General features: G+C 42.5%; 1 long non-coding RNA gene across 1 annotated transcript in view; it reads left to right on the top strand.

The window, feature by feature from the left end:
* LOC135313854 (uncharacterized) overlaps positions 1-25,368 on the top strand; it is a 60,931-nt gene extending 35,563 nt beyond the window's left edge. The window contains exons 2-4 of the long non-coding RNA XR_010373347.1: positions 3,957-4,117; positions 20,323-20,397; positions 24,765-25,368. This is a non-coding gene — a long non-coding RNA (uncharacterized LOC135313854). The remainder of the gene's footprint in view (positions 1-3,956; positions 4,118-20,322; positions 20,398-24,764) is intronic.
* The last annotated feature ends 359 nt before the right edge of the window (positions 25,369-25,727 follow it).

Raw genomic sequence — 25,727 nt, 5'->3', positions numbered from 1 at the left:
AACCAGAGCCCTGTTGCTTAGGCATAGTTTCTAATAATTCAAAGGATTTAAAGATAGATGATGGTATACCTTGGGTTTCTGAGCATTGCTGGAGAGCCTTATAACTAAAGGAGGACTTAAAACATCGAAGTGACATAACTCCCATTTCAGGTTGATATGTGTTAAAACCAAGTGTGAAAACTGAGGCCTACTGACAGATCAACATTTTAAAGCTTGAGCTTACAACATTAATGGGAGCTATGAGTACACCAAGTTTAGCTGTCAAACTTTTACACTCATACATGAACATTTTGGTCTCTGCAAACTGACCTTTTCCCATTTCAGTGATGTGCAGAAGGTGTGAAGCCTTGCTACAGAAATCCTGGGACATCCAGAGGCAGCCAGGTGAGGTGCTCAGATGTTTGCCTGGCCCCTTCCCCACTGCCATGTGCCTCTGCTGCCTGCCCCTAAAGGAGGGATGCTGGTTGCAGTGTGCTCAAGGGGTTTTTCCCTCTGAACTCAGCCAAATCTGCTCTCACCCTAATGCTGGCAAGATGACATGAGGCACCCCACAGCATGGGTGTGCAGCTATATAGGACACGTTGTATCATAATATGGAGTAGGCTTAAATGTTTTCCATCTTTGCTGACCTCACAGCATCAGCTGAAGTTATGGCATCTAGTTTCAAGATTGGAAGCAAAATTATTGAGTAAATGCAACTCTAAGTTCCAAACCTGCATATCCTTAACAACCAGGGACATTTTTAGTGGTTTGATCTCTTTCACCTGGGACCCTTTCTTGTGTCCTGGCTGGAGGCTGCGGTTCAAGCATTGCTCTGTTTGCCACATAGCTCCCTCGGAACTGAGTTTAAGGTTGGACTAATGGGTTGGTGCTCAGCACCCCTGTCCCCTCCCCAGGTCCTTCTGTGATGGTGGCTGCTCCAAAGCCTATCTCTGTTGAAACTGCCCATTCCAGTCCCCTTTGGTTTTACCTTAAATCAAATCCCTTGCTTATTACCCAAAACCAACATGTTTATACTGGGGTGGCCACGCACCCCCAGACAAACAGGTTTTCCTCCTATCTCACAGACTTTTTCTGGGCTGTTGTTTTGTCTGGGATTTTAGAAACAGCAATTTGGTACATATTTCCTTCTTGTCTGTCCCTCTCAGAATATCGTCATGGGAATCTCCTGCTGCCACCCTGCCAGACAGCGGTGACAGGGTGCAGAATACAACACAGACAGCATGTCCCACGTCCTATTCCTTTTCTTCTAAAATCCTGTCCCTTAATGTATACCAATTTTGCCCTTTTCAATTTCATTCTGTGCAAATGCAGTTTTGATGAGCCCCATCACCATAGGTTCAGAAAGAGAAAAGCAAACACAGCCTGTGGGGTTCTCCTTTTTCTTGGTTTGGCGCTTGTGTGCATATGTCTCCTGAGTTCTTCAGTTGCCACACTCCTGCCAGCCAAGACAGCAGTGGTATTTGTTCAAGAGATTTTCTGGGTGTTACCACACTCCTTAAGATTGTTCTTCAAAAGATGTATCACTGCATCATTCATTGCTTTTGCATCCTCCTTAGCTGTTGATCTGTAGTTATCCAGCTTTCTACATGCTTACGTTGTGCTCTTTTTATGCTTTTTCCTTTTCCACACTGACGAATTTAGGGGCTCAGAGTGTGATGCATTGCCTCAGGAAGGATGCATGAGTTGTTCACCTGATCTGAGTGCTCAACACATCTCTCTGAGCTAAACATGGGGAAGCCACTGTGGTCACGACATAAGCTCTGAGGCTTGGGGCATTGCAAGGATGGACAGGAAGGGTTCATGGCTACAACAGTGCTTTCCCATAATTTATTACTGAAAGACTTAACTACACATCTCAGCCAGTTTAAACAAAGTAGAGATGTGATGGATTTATGCACTGGTGACATCAAATAGTGCAATTGTTCTTTTCTGTCTCAATTCCCAGTCCTTGTCCGTCCCCATGGTCTGACCCCTGCTGCCTGCTGATGCACATCATCTCCCTCTGTCCAAGGCCAAATTCCTCAGCACCGGCAATAAGGTGTCCTTGGTCACTGGCCCTCCCCTATGCAATGGCTTACTGGGAAGCCATTACTAGATATGACAGAGATCTGTCAGATCTCCGTCAGAATAGATCTGCCCTTCAGGAATATGGTTTTGGATGCGATAACCTGGAACAAAGGGAAAAAAGATCCACAGAAAAAGAACCACAACAGTATAATACCTACCAGCACTCTGGGTGGTGAAAGGCATGCTCCAGTGATGATAAACCTATGAGACAGTATTGTATTTGGCATTCAGACACTTGCGTGACCTGCGTTTCAGGAATCCCTTAGCAAGATGAGGAAAGAGTTTCCACTCTCAAAGGAAAAAAATGGCAGAAACTGGGAGTGAGAACCCACCTTGTGTAATTTATGGTGTGTCCATGTTTATATCCTCCATAGATCTTGGAGAAAAAGGAGCCAGTCATTGCTCTCCCACTCACCTTTAAGCCATAGTGTTCCTTTTCTGCAGACTCGAAGTTCCAGAGAAATATGATTTATCTTCAGAATTTATGTTTGGTTTTGTTGGTGGGAGAATTCTTCTGTTTTCTTAACTTCAGGCAAAATTAATTACTGTGTAGTGGGAGGCTTGGACACGAGGTTGAACAAGAATGAATTGTTTTTGTGAACGAAAGAGTACAAACCCCAGCACCTTTTAGTCAATATTTGTTCATGAAGTTTTCACAGCCTTTTGCTACAGTTGAAACACCAATAGTCCACATTGCTTAAAAGTATTTTATATGAGCTTATAGAGATTTTATTTTGTAAGTATACAATCATCTCAAATCTAACCATGTATCTTCTTCCATTTGCTATTTTGATATTTTAATTGTAAAACATTCGAAATTGGATAAAAGCCCATTCTAAAAATTTTTAACATTCTGTTTGAAAAGGTAGCAATTTTTCATATATGCAAAGCCTAAAAATCTTCAATTTATATTTCACATATCAGCGCACAAACAAAACACATTGCAGAACCTTTACTATGTGCAAAATATTTTGTCTCAAATAGCTGGCGATGAATAGCGAGATATATGTGTGTGTGTGTGTGTGTATATATATATAAATACAGATTTGATGTGTGGTGACTGTAGCACCTCCTTAATTAAATATAATTTATTTACAAGTCACGGTGCATGTACTTTCTGAAAACAACTTACTGTTTTAATAAATTAATATTACAAATAGGGAAAACCCCCAAGTTTTGGATTTTTTATGCATTTGACAAGATGTTTTACATTGCCATTTTCACTCTTTCTATTATAAAGTATTATATTCATATTTATATTTATTTATTTATTATTTATTTATTATTTAGTATTTATATTATATTCTCACTATTATAAAGTAGTGACTAAATCTCTTCTTTTCTTATATAATCACAGAAACATTCTTACACAGAGAAATGAGGTTGAAAAAGTCCCGAAGTTTACAAGGAATCCGGAAGGCAGACACAGGACTTGTAAACATGCTGAACTGACTTCAAAAGCCGATAAATTTCAATTTGCATGTGTCTGTTGAAATCCATGTATAACCTTGCTATGGCAACAGCATTGCTGGGGAGAATTAACGTAGAGATAGACTTGGTATTACTTTAGGTCTTGTTTCAGACTGCTCAAACAACAATAGCAACAGAATGGAAGTGCCCTTTGTGCCAAGAACAATAAAGTGGATGCAAAGAGTCTGAGAATTCTTGGCAACAAATACCTCACACAAATTGGGCTCTAATATGAAGTATTTTTAGATTTGAATTCCTTTCATTGGATGTGTAAAGGATAAGACTCCTTGGAGCAAGTCCTCAGCAGTCTTTTTCCCTTTCTGGAAGAGAGTGCAGTTCTTGGAAGTAGGGTCTCCATTTCATTCCACGAGAAATTCTTGTTCATTTTAGTAAATTTTTTTTTTGTTTAATTTCAGCACAGAAACTCAGCACTCAAATTGACAAACTCAAAAATGTGGTGAGGGATTGGTAAAAGAAGACTTGGGTTTCCTTGAGGTCTCCTGGGGAACTCCAGTTATCCAAGGATATCATGATGTTAAGTGTTTTTGATGAACCACAGAGCACCTTCAATGAGCAGGTTTGTGCGGGTGGTCATCATGTTGCTACCTCTGATAATACCATATTACATGTCAATTTTTTTTTTCACATTGTAGCACCGAAAGTTCTATTATTATGTAAGACTAAATTTTTATTAAAAGAGGGGGGAAATGTGCATGCATAATCCCTACAACTGTGGAGCATGTGATTCCAACTTCTTAAAAAATGAAGACAACTCTGATGTTTGTTTTAAATTCTTATGTTAGATAAAGCACAAGATTTTCAAGATCTGGGTGGGGTTCTTCTTTTTTGCATGGCATATTGTTCTTCTTAAGAAAACCGTCTGATTCTAGAGACAATTACCACAAAGTAAGAGCTGGACTCCACCATGCTTTCACAAGGATTTAATTGTCTTTGTTTTCTAATTCTTATCTTAACCACAACATAGCCATGGTTCCTGGGTAAGAAGGATGACGGTTTTCATTCTGTTCTGTGCAGGACTCTGTTCTTCTCCCACTGAAATCAGTGACGAAAATCCCTCTGAATTCAGTGGAAGCAGGTTTGAAACAGCAGATTGTAACAAAGGCAGTATTGTTCGGCATTGCAGGGGTCTGGGATGCTGGTGATGTCTTTCGTCTTTGTGCTCACTTCCTCTGGCTCATTAGAGCTGTGGCTTTTGGTTTTTTCAGCTCCGGGGCATATATTTGCTATTGGGTGTCAGCGATGTTTTGTGGGCTTTGGTGCTTACTGCACTGCAAGGCAGATGTTCCAGCAATCCTTTCAAATGCAACGTCTCTTGCAAGGGAGTGTGGTCTCTGCTCCTTTTTTAAATGCACAAAATCTAAGATTGGGTTTGCATTTCATTCTAGATTAGATTTGCATGATTTGTTGATTATTTTTGCCTGTTTTTTTTTTTCTTAGCCAGAAATAAAAGGTAACTTAAACCCCAAGAGTCTGCCTTAATTACCTGCATTACTCTCATCTTTCTTGATGTGTCGATCATCAGTGTGTTTCCTTCACGCAGGATGTCAGCAGGCTTGATTTCCTATGCAGAAGTCGTAGTAAAATAGCATAAAGAGAGGCTGGGAAACTGAGAATTATGGGAGGTATCGAGACCTCAGACTTGTAAGAGGTCCCTGGAGGAGCACTGATCTGTCATTCCAGAGACCAGACGAAGGCACTAACACCCTGGTTAAGTAGGTGCAAGCAAGTCCCACAGAGTATTCAGGCAACTGCAGTGGAGAGAGGGGACAGTCAGTGTGAAGGGGATAGTAGGTATTTTTTGTAAGCATATGCTTAAGTTTTCAAAATATATTTTTTTAATATGTAATGATACTGATTTTGCAGGCTAAACTATTAAAATTAATTACTGCCTATTTTGATTCTTTATAATTACTGTAAAGGTTAGAGAGATATATTTGTTCCAAATTAGATTTTATTCGCATGCTGGAGTACGTGTTTAGATTAATTCTACCTGAAGTGGATGAACTATTTTGGTTTTATGAAGCAATCTAGTCAAATTTCCCAACTGGGCATTTTAAAAAGAGGAATCTGAAACATCAAATGTGCTAGTTATCCCTTGATGAAGAGATTGTTCCCCTGCAGGGAAATCTGCATTTATTGTTGTTCATTTCACATTTCAAAAGCACTTCAGCTATAAATTGCAAAGATATAGTTCAAATACATTTTTAGTTACTACTAGCATTTCTGAGGCTTTCAGATGTGGCAGCTAGTTTGTTGAAGTGTTGTCATATCTAGGTGCATCTACTACTAGCAGAAGGCAAAAAAAGGTCTCCCTTTTTTGGTATTTCCAGGTTATAAATTAATTTCTAGATTTCATTCCCAATTTCTCCTGTCTTCTCCTTGCAAAACTGTATGGCAGCTAGGGAGGTCTTGTCCCCAGCTTCCCCCAGAGCCTTTTGGGAGCCACGGCTGTGGACTGTGCTGGCTTTCTCTCCCTGATGGGTCCAGATGCTGTGGCTGTGCAAGACCACAGAAGACCAGAGTTCCTTTGCACTCTGAGCTGTGGTCCCCACAGATGCAGGACGAGGCTGGAGCATCGCCACAGCTTGGGAAGGAGCCCTTCCTGAAGTGTTACAGGTACTGCTGCCCATGCCCTGCCCCTTCTGCAGCACGTCTAACTCTGGTATCCAAGGTCAACAACAACCACACTCTCCTTTTGAGCTGCCAGTGTTACAGAGCCTGCATATTGTATCCTGCCTTGGGAGAGTTGGAGGAAGCAGTGTGAAACCTGTGTTTATAGAAGGATGTGAGATATAAACTAACACTCCCTTTCTGATATCTGAAGATTTATCTCTCAGTAAAATTCCTCAAGGGAAAGCTACAAAAATTCAACATCAATGTTAATTAAGAACCCATAAACTCCATTTATCTGAATTTACATATGGAAGAGAAGGTGATATGATAAAAGAGAGGTTTAACTATACATCTCTCCAAATATAAACATAGTTTTCCCTGTGTTTATGCTATTCTGTCAAATGCATTGTAATACAGAAAAGGGACGCTTGGACCCTCGAGCACAGCTCTGTGCCAGGGCTGAGTACTTTGGCAAGTGCAGTAGCTGCAGCGTACATGGTGATGGGGACTGCTCTGCAGATGAGGGAAGGAGCTACGATCACGACATGGAAAGCAAATCCAGGGCAGGATTTTGAGTGGGAAGAGCTGTGGTCAAAGATGGGAGATGAGCAGTCGGGGAGGAGGATGTACAGCTATTCTGAATGAGAAGGAAACACTGCTGAGCAACAAGGATGAGTAAACAGGATAATTACCAGGAATTTACAGAAGTATTACTGCAATCATGGGATGGCCTTTGTTTGAGCAGAGAGAGGGTGGTGGAGGAGCCAGAAATAAGCTCCAGGTTAAGAGCTGTAGTGATGGAGAATTTACTGGAGTTTTAACAGCTGTGGAGAAAGGGGGAAGGAGGAAAAACATGAATTCAGTTTTGAGATATCAGGAGTCCTTGCAGGAGAAGACAGCAAGGAAAAGATGTGGGTCTGGCTACTCACTCACAGTTGCTGGTGCAGATATCATAGTTATAACTGGCGAAAAACATTTAGATAAGCAGGTACAAAAGAAATGTGGGATAGCACCTCCATCAAAGATAACCCTGAAGTAGAAGATGAAAAAACAGGAAGAAAATCTCAATGAGCAAAGGATACACCTGGCTGTCGAAGGTGAGGGAGAAGTAGGGAAAAATGAAAAAGCAACTCTTGTTCTCAAGAAAGAGGTGGAGGGACTGCTTTGATGCCCCAGAGAGGGAGAAGCTGGTAAGAGGAAGAAAATGAAATCAAAATACTGAAGCAGAAGCCTTGAGGTTTTGAGAAGCCTGGATATGAGGGGGAGGAGGGAAAGCAAGCAAGCAAAGGAGGTGGAGCTGGGCAGGCAGCTAAAGCCTCCTAGGCTTACAGGGAGAAGGAAAAAACTGGTTAGTGAGAGGCTGAGAGGAAGGGCAACGGGGACGTGGGGACACAAGCTACAGAATTGCAGCTGGAGTGGTGGATTGCACTGGGGACAGAGCAGGGGAGCAAGTTTGGTAAAGCATCCTCACACAAAGCCTTTTCCCTTTGTGTCTGCACATGCCCTTTTCTATCAATTTGATGAAATTAAGCGGTTGATCTTGTTATCCAGGTGATGAGTAGGTGCTGATGCTTAGCCCTCAGGAGTGCATAGAGCCTATAGGAAGAATTGATTTATGGGTCAGTGGCCAAAATTTTTAAAAAGCCATAAAAGAACAAGCAGTGTGGTCTCAAACAAAGCTTGTCTTTGCCCATTTCCTTTTTTTTTTTTTTTTTTTTTTTTTTTTGTGATGAAAGAACAGGAACAGAAACAAAATTCTCTGCATCTGATGAGAAGAAAAATATCTGATTTCAGGACATTGTAAGGAATGCTGGAGGAACAAACTGGCAAATTCTTCCTCTTGCTGCCATTGCAGGAGCTGGAGCCTTGCTGTCCCTGCGGGAGAGCACAGACCACATGCTGAGGAGCCACATTTTGCTCCTGCCAAGAGCAATTTGACCCCACTGATCTCTGGTGACTCCCTAAGCTCTGGGCTGGCAAGTCCTCTGCACAAAGTCCCACCAGCGGGGACTTGTGTATGGCACCTGCCTGGGCTGTTCTCCTTTCTGGAGGGAGATAGGCAGGTTTGCACCCACTGGCTGCCCAGTTCAGGCTGTGGTTGTTAATTAAATTCCTCCACTATTCAAAAGTGGACATTGTGGGCTGGTGTTCGGCGGTAGCTCTTACTCCCTGTAGGCAGCCAAAGCTAGTCCACAGAAGAGTTGCTGGGACCAAAGACAAGTGAGAAGAAAGAGAATGACTTTGTGGCCTGAGCCTGGTGTGATGTTTGAAGACCAGGGAAACAGGTTACATTCATTTTAGATGGGCTGATATTTTTTAAGGCAACATAATTACTTGGGATGATCTAACATAAGCAGCCACCCTTAGAGAGGCACAGGACTCCCTCACAGCTTTCACGCCAAGTTCAGTGCACACTGAGAGGTGGCTGGAGTGGTACAGTTAGCAACATATGGAGGAGATGAAACAATGCCTAGCTGCACACTTGGTTGGTGGGGCTTGGTGTGTGCCTCTGAGAAACTCTTGTTAGCAAGGACCGCAGGTTCATTTGCTGAGCTCGTGGTGCTTTGGGCCAGCAAATATATATGCTGGTGTCTAAACGTGATGCTCAGAAAAGAAAAAATTAAAGATCCTAGATTTTGCTTTGTGCCCTGCCCTCCTCGCTGCTCTGAAGCTGTAGAGCCCCTTGCACAGACAGCGAGCAGGCTGTCTGTCTGCTGGAGGAAGCGGGAGTCACTCAACTGCGTGGCTGTTTGCATCCAGCAATAAATAGGTGCTGGGTTCCAATCTGCAAAGAGCGCAACAGCAGCCCTGCTTGCCAAAGCAGGTCCCAGACAGTGCCAGGGACCTCACACCATCCCTGCAAGCCCCAGCCACATTCCCCAAGGCAGCTGTTGCTCTTCAAGCATGGTGCATTTCTTGGGTTGCTCTGGACAGGTTTATGTAAACCTGCCAAGCATCTCCCCGTATGTGTGGGCCATGTGTACCTGGCCCTGGCTTTTGCTGTTCCTCTCCAGCCATGGCAAGGGGCGTTTGCTTGATGCTTCCCCAAATCCACCACACGCTTCCCCTTATCCCAGCTGCAAACTACGCACTCAGGGCTAAGGCTGAGGAGGCACGAGATCGTGTCCAGTTTTTCCATTTGGTGGTACAACAGTTTGACCTCCCTGGCTCTCAGCACCATCCCTGTTCAGCAGAGCTCAGTGCTACCTCTTCCACTGTGACCACTGCCCTGACCGATGCCAAGCCTGTCCTCAACAGGACTCAGCCAGCGCTGGCTAAGAGCTTGGCATGCTCTTACTGCTGAAATGAGGTCTGTTTAATACTTGTCTGCACTCAATGGGTAAATATTATGAGGAACCTGTGAAAAAATCTCCCAAAAGCCACTTTACACAGATGTTACCATGAATAGATTATTGTCCATTTATGGCTGAGGGAGAGACATTGTAATTTATATAGCTCTAGGATTTCTGTGGCACTGGGAGTAGCCAGCAAAAACCTATTAATAACAAAGAGGACAGAGTTAGGAACTCTGTAACAGGAGAAAGAAGGATGGAAGGGTGACTTTAGATTACTCAAACAAAAGAGTTTTATCTGTTTGCTCGAAGACAGACGGCCTTAAGAAAAAAAAATATTGCTATGTAAACAGGTGATAAATAATCATTTATAATGAGACAATTTAAACAGGTGATATGAATTACTTCTTCATTGAAGTACAAATAACATTTAATGCTGTTTTGACAACAATCTCATTAAAGGTCAGGGTCCTTTTTAATTAGTCCTTGGATATGCTGCTTTAGACTTTCCTTTACCCACTCTGCATGCTGCATGACCTCCTCCCAACAGCTTTATCTTGGGGGATTTTGTACAACTGAAACTCAGAAATGCTGCCAACGTTTAAAAGAATCACAGCAGAAGAAAGCCCAGAGATTTTCTGATAACCTTAAAAGCAATGGGGATGTAGGCTCACTCCAGACATCAGACCTGAAGTGGTGTTAGGTCCAAAGGAAGCTCTTGGCTCAACCTTTGATCATTGATTTGCATGGTAAATCCAGGATGTTAATGTTGTTGTGATGGATCCACTCAACCCCTTAACTAAACTAGCAGTAGTTTGGTACAGGCTCCAAAGTAGGTAAAGGCTTGAGCCATAGCCAGGCCAAGAACTGCTCTAGTTTCAATCTGTTTTCTAAAAATCCACAAAGGAATAGAGTGACACATTGAGCATCGATGCATATGAGCTTGGAACACTGATCCTGTGATTAACACATGAATAGTGGGTGGCTTTTCCAAGACTCGTTTATCAAGGAACAAAGAAAGTTGTGGGTACAAGGAGTCTCATGCATACCTTTGCCATTGCATGTAATTTGACTACAAGCCAACCACTTTATTCCATAAATATGACAGCCTAAGTGAGCCTTCTCTGAACTCTCCCTGCTAGGCAGTGTGGCTGCATGGTGATCTCTCCATGAGCTGGGACCCCTCTCAGGGTTGCTCCTAGAGGCAGAGAGACCTTTTACTAATGGTAGATCTTTGGTAATTAATTCTAGCAAACTGAATTAACACTAATGAAACATTACTAATCCATGTAGCTATTAAATATTAGTTACTATTAACTTTGAATAGGTAATTCCATTAGACATAAACTGTTCAGGTCTGAGACTAAGATTGGATCTAGCTGCACGTAAGCCCCATTAGGAGTTTAGAGAGCAAGGAGGCCCACTCTGAACCTTGTGACTCAATGGGAGGGTTTTCCTTACCCTTTTTGTCTCTGGTCTCTGTGTGAATCATTCTAACTTGATTCTAACTCAATTTTCCTTTGTATGTTTCTTCTATGCAGTAATTAATGTAGTAAACCTTGCCATCAAACTTACTGAACTTTAGTAAACCACATCACACATGGCTTTGGTTGTGGGTTTGGAGGGCTGAGGATACAGGGGACTGGCCAGGATGGAGCTGACACAGCAGAAGGCCCTGGGCTCTGAAGAATCTCAACTGCTCAGGGGGTTATGAAAGCAGCAACCATTTGGGTTTGTTCTTTATACTTACTAAAGCCTCATTTTATGAACAGCTGTGGCCTGGGACCGCATACACAACTAAAAATAACTTGAACTTAATGTAAGCCAAAGTCACCCCACCTGGCGGCTGCAAATAGTTATCTCCTGTTCCTTCTGTCCGTCTGTCTGTCCCTCCCTCCCTCCTTCCTTCCCACCTGCCTCCCCCAGCTCAGTTTAACTAGAGCACAGGTGTCTTCCTGAACACCAACACTGGAAAGCAAAGCAACCACTCTTCTCTTAAACCAAGATCCAATCCAAATCCTTGATCACTTGTGCTGATTTGCTTGTGAATCAGAGCAGGGCAACACTAATGCTCTGCAGGTGCTTCCCTTCCAAACCTCAGCAGTCCCAGAGGGAGCCAGTGAGATAGGGCATAGGGGATGGCTGCCCCACCAGAACTGCAAAGGAGCAGATCCTCACAGTGCCTGTAAACAGACCTGGCAGAGGGAGGAGGCAGCACTACCCTGGCTGAAGCCAAATATAACCATGAGTAATGTCAGCTCAGCTTACAACATAGTAGGAAGTCCCATCCTGGGGTCTATTACCTTTCCTCTACTCCTTTCAGCTTCTCTTGGTCTTTCAGCAGTTACCAGCTGAGACCTTTCCATCACAGTTGAAGGGAGATAAGCAGATGTAGGCACTTAAATGGTTTTATTTAGCTAGACCTTTGAATGTAAAACAGATCTGATTCATGTTCCTTTGAAAGAATGTCTTAAAAGACAACAATTTCTTTTGGCATAGTCATGCTGATCTAAATCTAACTTGAAGGCAGAATGGGGCAGAGCTGCTCAGCCAAGTCCTGCCTTTGGAAGCAATCACCAACTGTGGACATTATCTAGAGGTGGGACTGGGTGCAAGGGAGCAACAATCTGTTTCTCAGCTTTTCCAGCAATCCCTATGCCCCTACATCGGGGGCAGAGGTGGCCTCTTCTGCTTCTCCAGCCCAGTCTGGCAACGGGCGCCTCACTGATGGACATGGGTTTGACCCTCAGGGACTGCCACCACGTTTCCTGGGAGAATGCACTTGTCCCCAGCCACAGAAAGGAGCAGAACCACCTTCTCTGGGCTGCTTTTTAACCGGAAGGGACATGGGAGAAGGACCCCAGGAGGACTGAAGTGAGACACCTCCATGGCAGGTGACATTTGGGGCCACCTTGTGCCACGAATTTCCAACCACCCCCCTCTCCTTGACTTTGTGCTTGGCAGGTAGGCTGCTTGCACTGCCAGTTGAAGCATCTCACTTCAGGAAGGGCTTGCTTTGTCCTTTGGGGTCAGGACCCTGGTCCTGCACTGCCCAGCACATCGGTGTTTCTGTCTGTATTGACTGCAGCCTTCCCAGCTGGGAAATGGCTTCGTTACCTACTGCCTCCCCACGGAGCCCTAAAATCACTCATTAGGTTTCAGAAATGGGCCAGGGTGAAGAACCACTCAGAGCTGGTCAGAAACATTGTGGGGCAGCAGGAGGGTGCCAGATGAGTGAAGATGGCAGAGGAGAGGGGTGTTGTCAGGGGGAGCTGCAGAGAAAATAAAAGTTTGGGCAAGCCAAAGGGAAAGAGATCCTCTTTGCTGTGCAACTGATGGAGAAGAAACCAGAGAGGTGGAAAGAAGGAAGCTCTGAAACTGAAAGATGTAATTACTTACAGTTCTTTAGCTGATCTTCAAACCATGTTCATGCCCAGCACATTTTTTCAAACAGGTACCCAGCCCTATTGTGAATCCAGATGAATTACATCTGTACTCCCTGTGTTCATACTTCCATAAAATACACAACTGATTTCATACAGCATGAGGTGCTATTTTAAGTTCATGGCTGCCTGCTACATAGAGAGACTCTTGGTTTCTGTTGCTTTTCGCCTGAGTGTGACTAGATTTGTCAAACACAGCAGTCACCATCATCACTCTTAGTGTGTCTTTTGAAAGTTTATTTTGCTCTCAACTTGCTTTGATTTGATTCTTGGTGGCTCAAGAACTCATGACTATACAAAGGAAATTATTAGTATTTCAGTTAGGGGTTCATTAGCAAACAACAGCTCTGGAGGAGACAAGTCACTGTGCAAGTTTCAAATCTTCTATACACACCAGATCTTTACCCACCTCTCCTCTACTGTTACTTTTATAAACTGCCCCTCATTTTATTAATTCACGTAATTTTCTTGCTGAGCACAGATTGGAACAAAGGGTTCAATATTATTTAATGGGATTTTTTTGCTTTTGTCTTCACTGAGGCTTTCAGCTGTGATCTGAATACTACCACAGTTAACAATGATGACTAAGATAAATGCTGAAGCCTGAACAGACAAAGAATAAGTTGCAGAATAAATAGAAAAGGAGGTGTTTTCAAATCTTCTGGACTTGCAATTCATCCTAAAGTTGTTAGGAGCCAGCAGAAGCAACGGCAGAGCCAGTAGTCATTGTTTCTGGGTACTCTGGATGGATGGTGAAGTTTCAGAGGACTGGAAAAGATACACATACACATTTAAATACCTTCAGAAAGGGGGGAAAGAAGCTCTCACGGAATTATAGACCAGTCTGCCAAGCTTCAGTTCTCAGAAAAATACTGGGAAAAATAAGAACATTAAAAAAAAAAAAGGGCAATAGCCAGCTCATATCTGTCAAAAACATACAATGTCAGATCCGCCTATTTCTGAAAAACAACAAGCAACCTTGTTGATAGGTCAAAAGCAATTAACTTCACATTTCCTGTAGCAATTGCACACAGATCCATTCAAACTGAACAGGCACCACATCTCATGGTCACAGTCTTTTCTAGCCTGATCATCATCAAGCGCATGCCCTGCCTCCGTCCTGTCATATATATGACACGTCCATAGGTAATGTATATTCTGGTTATTGCCCATGTGCCCTCAGATCCCCTTGCACATCCAGATGGAGCTCTTTTTATGGCTGAAACCTTCTTTGATCTACCCTTAGATCTTCAACTTGGATGTTAGCTTGACTTACCCCTTTCATTCATTCTCCCCCCTTTGGCACATTTCTCCCTGGGAAAGGGGAGGCATTTTTATTTAATCTTTGATATTCAGACCCTTGGAGCTGCTGAAACTCCAGTCTGCCCTGAGCCCTGGTGCATATGGACGCAGTCTGTTTTCTGAGGTTCCCTTTGAAGTCCAGACTCGGTGACCACACCCAGAGCAGGAGGCTGTATGAGCATCCTCTGGGATGCGTGGTTCAGACATAACAACCCATTTGCTACAGGTAAACCTCCAACACCGTCAAGGGTTAAACAACCCTGGGATTCAAAACCAGTATGTAGCAGAAAACTCTGGAAAAGAAAGTCAGGAGAAATTTATCCTCATTAAAATTTTCTGTGTCTTAAGCTTTGCATTTCTAGCCCAGTCGATATCAGCACCAAAGATGATATCTATACTAGTGAACTAAATAGGGTCTGGGTACAGGCTTGAGCATTTGCATGCAACCATCCCAGCTGTTTAACTGCTGGCATACTGCCTGGCATGATTTTGGCCTGTGCCATTTGGCAGTCCTCAGACAATTCCCCAGGCTCAGTCTGAAACTGTTCCCTATAGGAAGTATGGGTGGGAATGAAGGAGTTTAGCCCAATGAATGTGAATTGTGCCACACCATCTGTCCTTAAGGCAAAAGAACAAGTCCTGGCCCAGTTTTATTTACCAGTACTAGCAAAGAGACTGCCATTTAGGATGGTACAGGGACTTGCCCATTGGCCAAATGGTAACTGGATGAAAGGTTTTGAGTTTACCTCTGGCACAGTACAACCCTGCTCCAGATTTCCTGGCCCAAATGGCTGCTAGTGAAGCTCATCATCAGTATTCCAGCTCTCAGAGATGCTCACAGAGCCAAAAACATTGGCTCAAGGAACCAAGCTAAAGCTTAAGGACAAGTAACACCCTACAACATTAAAACACAGGGAATGCAGGCAAAATAGAACCTAATGGGTACCACGTTCCCTGTGCCCCTTGCCAATGTCAACTAAAATAGCTGCTTGGGTTCAGCAGGGCCGTTGTGGAGCTCTCCAACTCCTCAGATCTCTTGGAGAACAGACAGAAAACTAAAGACAGTCTAGTGCCTTGACTTCACAGGTGTAAATCTGAATGGGATTCTGGTCAGGACTTGTCTTCCCTGAGCTGTCATGGACAGTCGTACTCTACAGCTCACCTGGGATCCAGTTCAAGTATGGGTCTGCCTGTCTCTTGCTGGCACGTGTTCTTTGGCTCTGCAAATAATACTGCACTATGCCAATTTCTCAGGAATATATCCCCTCTGTATAACAGGGTCTAGTCTTCCGTAACCACAAATTTATTGGCATGTCATGCCAGTCGTCTTCACATTTCTCCCTGTCATGATTTATTCTTCCTTCTCTGTTAGGGTGGGTGTTCTTACTTGGAGTACCTGCAGGCCCAGAGCCTTTGGCTGCCTTAGGAAAGGTCTAGCCTACAAATTTCAGTGTTTTAGCCCCCAGAGCAGCAAGGAAGGTCTCTTGATCCTGCCGTGTCCAAATGTTGACCAGTCTTATGATACTCTGGATGAAGAAGCTGAGGATTCTCAGCCTCCTCTGTTGTGCAGAGAAGACATGTATTTTGGGGCTGTGCATGACACATCAGATTTTCCTCCCAGTGCTATAACAACCAGATACTGAATACACTGCCAATTACGTCAGCCTGTTCTGCCCAGAGTTTCAGCAATAACCATACTCAGTTTTCCAAGATACTCAAGGATCACCTGTTTCCCTGGACTTCTACAGCAAATTAACCTGAGCCTTCTAATGAATACTTTTTCCTGGACACCTGTGAATTACCTCCACCTCTCTTCAACCCCCAACACCCTGAAAGGTAAAGGCAGCTGTAATTGTGGTCAGCATAATCTTTTGGATGCAGTTTTGATGCCAGGACATAAAGATGCTCTTGGTGAGGGATCATCTTCTCTGCGGAGAGAACCTATAAACTATTTAAACTATATTCCGTAGCAGGAAGACCTATTTTTTGATTCATCTGAGTCAGAACATAAGTTTTTGCCTGGTAGTTTGAATAGGTCTGGTTCACCTTGGTAGGAATTTATTTGGCTCATCTGAGCTGAACTGCCTGGACTGAAGGACACAAAGTTGCCCATTAGTTTGACTAAAGCCTAATCTGACAACTTGGAGCCCCTTTAAGAGCCTCACAGAGCCCTGTGTCCTTTCAGAGCATTAAAAATGACTTTTCCTTGGGCAACAGTGTGCTGAGATCCCTGCCTACTTGAAGCAATCTGAAACAAACAGCCATGCAGTTGTGAATACCTGAGGCACTCTCTGTGGTCACCAGGGTAAGAGCTGACAACTGAGTGATCTTTTCAGAACATGTTGATCCATGTATAAATTCACTTTCTTTTCTCCTTTTCCTCCTCACAGCAGTCTAGTACACATCTCCATGAACTCAGACCGAAACAGCCTGTAGGTATATGTATGCATGCTAGCCTTTATCTTGGCTTGGATTGAAGTACCCCAGTAGATACTGCTAATACTGATAAAGTTCCCAGTCTCAAGAGCTTACAGAGTACATCCATCCAGAGATTGGATATACATATGTACAACATTCTTAGAGAAACAACCTACCAGTGACTTTGGCAAGGCTTTGGTTTTGCTCCACAAAACACTCTCATGAGCAAGCTAAGAAAATATGGACTAAATAAGTGGCAAATCTGCTGGAAAAACTGTGCTTAAAGGGTAGTTATCAGGGGTTCATGGTCAGACTTGAACGTCTTATTGAATATGAATAGCTTCCCTATAGATCAATTTCAGGCCAAGCAGAAGCCAATGTATCCATTAATGGTCCTGACACAGGAACAGACAATGCTCTCACTGGTGTTGTGGATGATCAGAACTGGGGGAGGAGAAAAATGCAAACACTTTGAAAGTCAGGATTAGAATTGAAAAGCTCCCAACCAACTACAGCAAGAGCCTAAAATAAATAGCCAATAACCCCTGAAGGATAATGGCGAAGTACGATATACAGGTGGTAATAGGCAACTACACCAATACAAATTGGGTAATTGCCTGAGCAGCAGCTCTGCAGAGATGGAGCTGCTGATTAAAGATTAATATGAGTCATAGGCTTGGTGCTGCTGTGGAAGATGGCAGATGCCACACTCAGATATAGGAAGAGGAGTCATAAGTAAGATGCGGTCAATTTAGTCATAGGTAAGATACAGCCAGTATTTCTTCCTCCACTTTATTCATCCCTTCATGACTTCTGAAATTTTGTCCATTTTCAAGTACCAGACTTCACAACTCCAACTGGACTGTGCCCTGAGGAAGACAGGGAGAAGTGTTTTGCCTGGAGTTGAAAAAACTGGCCTTGGAGGAAGGAAAAGATTTTGGTTTGGTTTGTCTAGAGAAGATAGGGCTGAAGGGGGAAAAAGTATGATAATGCTCTTCAGGTTATGATAAAAGATTGCTATACAGAGAAGGGGGCCAAACTAACTGTGTGTACAGCGTGCCCTTGTGTAGGGCAGCAAGTAATGCAGAGAGACATTAGGACAAACTTAAGCATAAGTAAGCTCTGGAACAGATGGCTTGGGAGACCTATTTAGATATAATCAGTCCTGTGTGGGGTTATAAGATGGGACAAGATGTTCTTTCTACTTCCTGCCACTCCCATCATATATGATTCCACAGTCTTGTGATTCTTTTTTAATTCAGTACCATATCAATGTCACTACATGCTTTCCCTGATTTATTAACCTATTTACTTCTTCTCCAGCATTTCTTCTGCTGGTATCATCCCTCTCTTTCCTCCCCTGCTCTCTGATGGCCTTATCTCAGTGTCTTTGTTGTCCTCCTCTTCCCCTGAAAGGCAGCCTCATTCATATAATGTAGGGGAATAGACAGGGATCGGCGACCGGAAGATCACGGGCTGTGACGGAAAGATAGACTCCTCCCCATAGGAGTGGCAGGAACAGGAAGCGCAAGAGCTATATAAGCGTGTGATGCAGCTAAATAAACAGATATTTTGTATCCATCATATTGATGTCTGTGCATCACTGTCCCCAGGGTGGGTAGAGCCCTGTGTCCCGGAGATATGCGGCCCAAGGTAAGTTCTCCCATAGAAGCGTACAGCAACAATATAACTACTTTTTCTCACAACACCACCTTGTAAACAGCAATTTTCTTCAGATACACATTAAAAGTAGGTGTTTTTACCCTCAGAAGTTTAAGCACACAAAGGTGAATCATTGTTATTTGTTCCTTCTTCTTCTTCACATTCGCAGAAGGGTGATGGGTTTTGCCCTCCCAGTGGCATGCAGTTTTCTCTCACACCCATTGGCCAAAATCTCTGCATTAAGGATTTAAACAAAAGTGTGGTTTGCAAGCTTAGAAACAAAGGGAAGAGTAAGAAAAAAGCTATTACAAGCTGAGAGTTTTACAGATGCCTATTTTCATCCTGTGTTAGACATTTAAACAAGAGACTTAAGTGGCAAGCCTACTTGGCTCCATGCACAGTCAACTGAGAGAGAGAGAGGGAGAGGGAGAGGGAGAGGGAGAGGGAGAGGGAGAGGGAGAGAAGAACCAATGAACATGCTTAGCTAAAGAAAGAGGACAGAAAATCCTTAAGGAGAGTGGTAACTGCAGTAGGTAATATTGTCCTGGGATGGTGGGAAAATGTTTACAGCAACCGAGCTTCTTCAGTGTGACACAGGGCTGTAATATGCTCCAGGGACCTTGTTTCGAGAACTCTGTTTTGGTTGTTCTTGATTGGGTTAGTGTTTAATTTTTGCAGGTCTTGTCCTGTTAAAAAATTCATTTTATCTGAGGAAAAGAGAAACTTGGTGAAGCTGTGGGCAAATCCTGCTTTTTTGCTGAGCTGGAAGTGACAGAAAATAAAAGCCTAGCTAAGCTGTGCTGGGGAGTGGTGCTTTGACTCATCTCTGCTTCCTGTAAATCCTTATCTCCTCTCCTTGGTTTGACCCTTAGCTGTAACTTCCAGTGATCTGGGTTGGTTGGAGTGCTCCTTCCTGCCTGGCTCAGGGGACTGGATGATTACCGAAGGGATTCAAAACAGGAGTCCCATTGACTCAGCTCTCAACTTTGTGTCAGGCTCGTTGTTCGGTCCCTCCAAGAAAGAGGGTGCTTGTTCATCTGCCTTGCATGTCCTGTCTGAACTGGGAGAGCCCTCCAATCATCATCCAGGAGCAAAGAAATAACTTCCCAGCTCTCTGAGACATGTTTCTAGCAATTTACCATTGTCCTTTTCTGTTTCATAAATCTTGTCTTCATTTACAAGCCCTTCCTCATGACCAGTGCTTCTTATCATCTGTTGTCTAGTCTGGAAGACGTCCACCATCCACCATCCTGTTGTCACATCTTCCAGCAAACACTTTTGAGTGTCAGCCCATGGCCCGCACTGCCGGGGGAGCTCACCAATGCCACCTCCATGAGTCCCTCGAGAAGCCATTCTTTGCTAACAGCCACATCAGGCTGAGCCCACTGCCTTAGGTGTGCAGCGCTGCTTGTCCCTGTACTCCTCCATTAGTCAATACTTGCTGTTGTCTGTGGTGCTATATTTAAACGGTGAACTACTTGGAGCACACCCTGTCCTTTCCATTTGTGATTGCACAGAGGCTCATATAATGGGGTATTGCTTCATGACTTGTGCTGTTAGGCACTGACGCAAAGCAAATAAATAATAATAATGCTAATAAGAGCTTTTCCTTACTTCCTGCTTTTGTCTTTAATTTCTTTGTTTCTTTTATCTTCACTTTTATAGCTATGCTTATTTCATTTAAATAAAAGAATCATTTAAATACATCTTGGTTTTATCATCCCAGAGAATGTTCACTTCTTAGTCTGAAGTTAAAAATCCTGAACAACTAACCAAGCAACATGGAGGTTGGCTTTAATCAAATAATTTTTCTTAGCGGGCACTGCTACTATTTGGAAAAATAATCAATTTCTGTGTCAGCAGAAGCCTGTGCATTCTATTGAAGCTGATCCTTAATTAATTTGATTTTCTGTTTAGTTTGATCAGTACCTCAAAGAACAGCTCTTTTGTATTAAAAAAATAAAGTAGCTTACACCTTTCATTTTGATCACTTTAAGAACTGCTACTGAATAATTTATTTTTGTTCCTAGAATACATCCTCCTTTCCCACAGATGCATCACAAAGCATGGCATGGAAAACATAGGACATTTACAGCTGCAGCTGGGTAAATTGCTATTTTTCTGTCTTTACTGTGAATAGCAAACTTGTCCCTAAATGTTGTTTTAATTTTTCCCAAATTATTTGTATACCTAAGAAAAATGTGCCAAGTAGTTTTGGCTAAATGCTGGATTCTGAAGCTTGTCAGAAAGAAGATATCCACATTCTATGCAATGCTCTATGGTCAGTGATATCCAGGCAGTAGAAGGCTCATATGTAAACCCCATCTCTGCATGTGGGACCTGAACCCTGCTTCCCCATAAAGTGCTCTGAGCAGCAGCCTGAGGGGTATTCATGGAAAAGGTTTGACCATGAAGTTCTTCGGAAGTCCTACTCAAGATGGGATATTGCAACATCCTCTACTAATTTTACCGTTGTTCTGCTTCAGGGATAGATAAAACAGACCCTGATACTCTATCTAGATATGCATTGTTAATAAAATTCAAATTTTTGTGTGCTCTTTTTTTCCTAGCAAAAACCGTTACTAAAAGCTTGTACGTAGGTAAGCAAGAGAAAAGACATAAAGTTTAAGGTATAAAGTACCAGACTGTCATTAAACCATACGAAATTTCAGCTTCTGATGTACTTGAGCAGCAGCCTGAAGGAAAAGAAGACAAAGAACAGGACTGGATTTTTAGTATGAGCAACTTGGTCCCCATTTGTGTGCTCACTGCATCCTAGAGAATTAATGATTCTGTAAATAAGCCACTGAAATGGTATGAGTTATCTACATATTCCATTTATTTTATAATAGCTGTTAATCTTACATAGCCTGATTTGATAAATCAGGTCTTGATTTTTGTGTGCTTAATTTAAGCTGTAATTAACTATGCATTATACATGTAAATTGCAATGCAGAAGTCGCTAGAAGTAAATGAGGGTGGGGCTACAGTCCAAAATCAAGTGTACAAAGCTATTGCTGAATTCCTGCCTGAGTGGGAAAAAGGCACCAGTTGGTGTTGAAGAAAGAGAATAGCTACTCTATTACAAGTCAGCCCATGCCAGTGGGTTGCCAGGTACACTGTGAGGAGGAAAGGGAAGTAGTAATAACCTAGTAATCGCATCCATCAGAGCCTCCTGCCCAGCGCGTCCCTTCTGGGCAAGTTCTGCTGTGATAAAGTTTGGCTGCTTTCATGACTCAAAGTGCAGAGAAGAGACCCGAGAAGCTGGAGGAGGGATGCAAATGTAAATGTTCCCTTTTAGGGAGGCCATGGTGTTTCAAGTACTAGCTATCATGTTAGTGAAAGAAACAGATATCTGAAAGGTGAAGTGCAAGTACACGCTGAACTCAGGCTGACAAAATTTGGCAGATTGACCGTTGGTTCAGACCCATGATTTAACTCTGAAGCTGAGTAGAACTGGCCATCTAAATAATGGCTTCTGTGTGCTGAAGTTCAGTGACAAACCAGATCTATAATGAAAACAGAAACCTTTAATTACAATGGGTCCAATGCCTTAACACCAACTTACACTCTTGTTCCATTATCATGTTAAGCCAGCCCAAATCCTGCTGCAGATCAAGTTGTGCTCCCCCTGGCTCCCAGACACATGCCACCTCTTCTCCTCCCCTTCTGCCAGCACATACACTTGTGTGGCCAGGCAACAAACTGGCTCTGGGAACTCACCTGGCTTGAAACAAGCCCTCTGTCCTCCAGAAAGTATTGCCTCCGAACCCCCACAAGACTGCCTTTGTGGTGAGCCACCAATAGCAAAACCTGGGGTGAGGTGGCTGCAGCCTGCTCTCACTCTCTCTCCTGTTAGGGACGTTAACTCCTCACCTCAGTGTTGAAAGTGGTCAGAAAGATAAAAGTGTCCCAAAACATTCTAAGTTTTATGGGAAGGATTTAAAAAAATTGGCAAGTCCAAACCTCTGTACTAAAGCAATTAAGTTGTCTTTGTTCTTTGCCTGAGATACATTTTTTCCTACACTGTTGTTAAAAAATTCAGTGAAGGATGTGCTTTTGGATTCAAGATAAAACAAGAGAAAATGCCTCTCTTCTATCTTCCTGCCACCATCTGTTCCTTTTTCCTTCCTTTTGTCTTTCCTTTCCATATGTACTTACTGGGTACCTTCATTTAGTTGTGAAAGAGATTTGAGACTTGTGTTCTCCAATAATTGCTTATGATCTTCAATGCAGCTATAGAAAACCATATATTAATATGCCTTAGGCTTAGGAGGTGAAGGGACACATGCCTCAGCATGCACACACCTTTAGCAAGTATTTATTTTTGAAAATAGACATGTAAACAGCCATGCTGGAACTTGCAAAACTTCTCGGTGTAATTATTACTGCCCTATGACTGTATCCCTGTATGATGAACAATTTTAACATAGTTCAATGCAAATATTTGATAAGTTAAGAAAAAGATCTCCTCTTTGTTGGAAATGGACTCTATTGGATTACAGTACTAAGAGATCTCAATTCCTTGATATGTTTAAGGAATAAAATTTTTATGTTGCTAAAACCCATCTAAAGATTATTCAGCTTAAGCAGTTAGGGTAACCTTACCTAAGCCTTGTTTTAAATGCAGTACAAACCTGTGCATAACTTGCAATAAACAAGTATTTTAAATACTGTTTCCGTGAGGGGAGATCACAAAATGTACTATCACAGCTGGTGATGCATGGTGAATTTCTTGGCACACTCAATGCAAAGCAAAAAACTGGCTGAATGGACTGTACCTGAAAATCTTTTCTAGTAAGCACGTGGTTATGCTGGCAGTGAGATGTCCAAAGCAACCATTGGCAGGTTCACAGGCTTGTAATCTGTAAAGTAGTGAAAACTGATCATGACAGCAAACTCCAAGATGCCTATGGTAGACAGCACGAGTATAGCCATTGTCTTGACTATGTGGGGAGACCATTTGTCTTGTTTCTATACAAAGAAAACTTCAGCGTACAAGGGTCCTCTAAAGCAATCTATCCCTCACATGTGCTGGGACATGAGGCAGAGGTCATTTGCCCCTAACTAATCCTATCATAGAGCAATATATTTAATTTGAGCCATCTGCTAATGTGCAAAGTCACTTCTTCAGTCCTTCACATGCTGTAGTCATTCCTCAAGTCAACATCTCCTCTGGCCCTTGGGTGACCAAGTCTGTTGTTCAGTATTGTCAGGATATGGCCAAAATATTCTACCTTCTTATCTCTGCTTTTGGTCAGCTATTGGTAACTGTATACACCTCAATTGCCATTGTTCTTAACCTCAGAATTTTATTATGAATATCTGATACAGATCTCCAACTGAAAGTTTAAACAGTGTTTAAACAGTGCTTGATAAACCTATTGCTTCTCCCTGATCCACAGTTTAGTGAAGATGTTATTTGTGTTAGACATCCTTATTCTCACCAGCAGTCCTTCCCTTGCCCATCTGAGCCCTGCATTACAGATAGAGTCACAGGGGCTGCGAGATATACTGCCTGGGTAAATAAATGGGACAACAATGCTTGCAGTTACTCCTTCAAGAACAGTGGTGCCAAGTAAGGTCATATTTATTTTCATAGCCTTTGTTTTTTGGCCTGTTGATTATAAGACCCTATTGTTTTGCTGTTCTGACTAAGCTGTTTGTCTTTTGTTGTCTCTCATCTGCTGATGAATAGATATCCCCAGCAAACCAAGACTGCCAAACACCCCTGGGACTCCCGTCTCCATGCCAAATATTTGTAACACAGCAGTACGAGACATTGCAGGGAGAAGATGTACCTTTGCCTGTGATGACAGTGCCATCAAAGCAATCATTTAATAACTGGTGTACCAAAAAAGATTTTGGAAAACATAAATGATTCTACAATGTAATCTGTAAATTTTCTGTGTCTTGCTATAGCAGCATCATTGTCAAATGCTTTCCTACAATCACTGGGTGTAAGTGTACTAGTTGCCATTAATTTATTAGTTCATTAGTATTACGTAGTGTGAAGGTATAGTCAACGAATGAAGAAGTAGGAAGAAAACCAGCTACTTCTACTTAGTGGCACTGTGGCTTCTCTTCAGAATAAGTGTACAAAGCCCCTTTTTGGACAGGAGCATTATTTACCTCCAGTTTTTAAAATCACTTAATTTTTTCTTAGGCAATCCTGTCATGGTGCACTTTCTCCTTTCCTCTGAGGTGAATTTTAGATCCTGTTCTCCGCTGTAGTGTAATTCTTCATATCACTTGCCTTGAGTGGAAGTGCACTTATTTTCCTAGTCAAAAATAGCTCTGTAGTTTGCTGTTGGAAGCTCTCAGTTCACATTAGATAATCTGTGTGAATATCCAGCTCTTTTATCTTACTTTACCAGACTCAGTCTTCTTTCAGTTGGGAGTCTATTTAGTGCACAATAAAAGTAGTCCATGATCCACATTGACATGGCCTGTTGTTTTTTTGTGCTTGCAGTGATTCACTGTTCTTTCCTTCCTCTGGAAAGTCCTGACACATTCTCAGCCATTTCAGTGAATGTGCTTCTGATGGGTCTCTAGGTCTAGTCTATGTGATTGGAAAGGGATTCCAAGTCCTTCCAGATGGAAAGCTCATTTGAAGCAGAAGAATTTGGCAACCATCCCATGATGCTTCCTATTACAAGACTGAGCCATTGACTTTGGGTGATGACTTCTAATCAGAAAAGCAATCATTTCAATAGCCTATGTGATCATATCATTAAATCCATCACTACTCTACAAATCCTGCAGTTAGGAGTGAAGAGATTAATCTTGCTCTAAATGTGAAACACTTGCAATGTATAAAATACTGCTATTCTTGTGCTTCCAGAGAGCCACATGGATGACTCTTGATCAGAAATCATTAATTTTTTTTTTGTGCTTCTGCAAACAGCCGTCAGAAGTACTGATCTGTTTTACATGTAAAATATGAACTCAGGGACTCTGCTCAAATAACATAGCTTATGCAATTTTATACCTTTGTGAATAAAATAAGTGATATTACTGTGATGAACATTTGTAAATCACCAAGTATGGAATGGTAACCTTCAGTTTTACTACCATTAAAACACTACAACCTATCTGAGCAGTTTTAATAGGTATTAAACTATAAGGGCTATGAAACTATTGATAATGCTGAAGAACAACTGTTTCTGTGGATGCTTTTGGAAGACTAATAATGCCGAACAAATGGAAAAGCTTGGGTAGGCGGGAAAGCTCTCTACATAACTGATCTTTGCCTGTCACAGGGAAATGATGGCTTTCTTCTTTGTGTGATTAGTTCATGAGTTTTTTACTTATAACCAGAACCATTTTTGTCATTGTCAGCCACAGATGCTGGTTCTTAAGCTAGCACCTGCCCTTTGCAGAAAACCTCCATGCAAGAACTGAGGTTCTTGGCAAAACACCATCAAGAAAATTA

The sequence above is a fragment of the Phalacrocorax carbo genome, chromosome 1 (genome assembly GCF_963921805.1).
Source record: "Phalacrocorax carbo chromosome 1, bPhaCar2.1, whole genome shotgun sequence".
NCBI classification, from domain to species: Eukaryota; Metazoa; Chordata; class Aves; order Suliformes; family Phalacrocoracidae; genus Phalacrocorax; species Phalacrocorax carbo.
The sequence above is the reverse complement of the archived record's forward strand: the minus strand, read 5'-3'. Positions and strand labels throughout refer to the sequence as shown.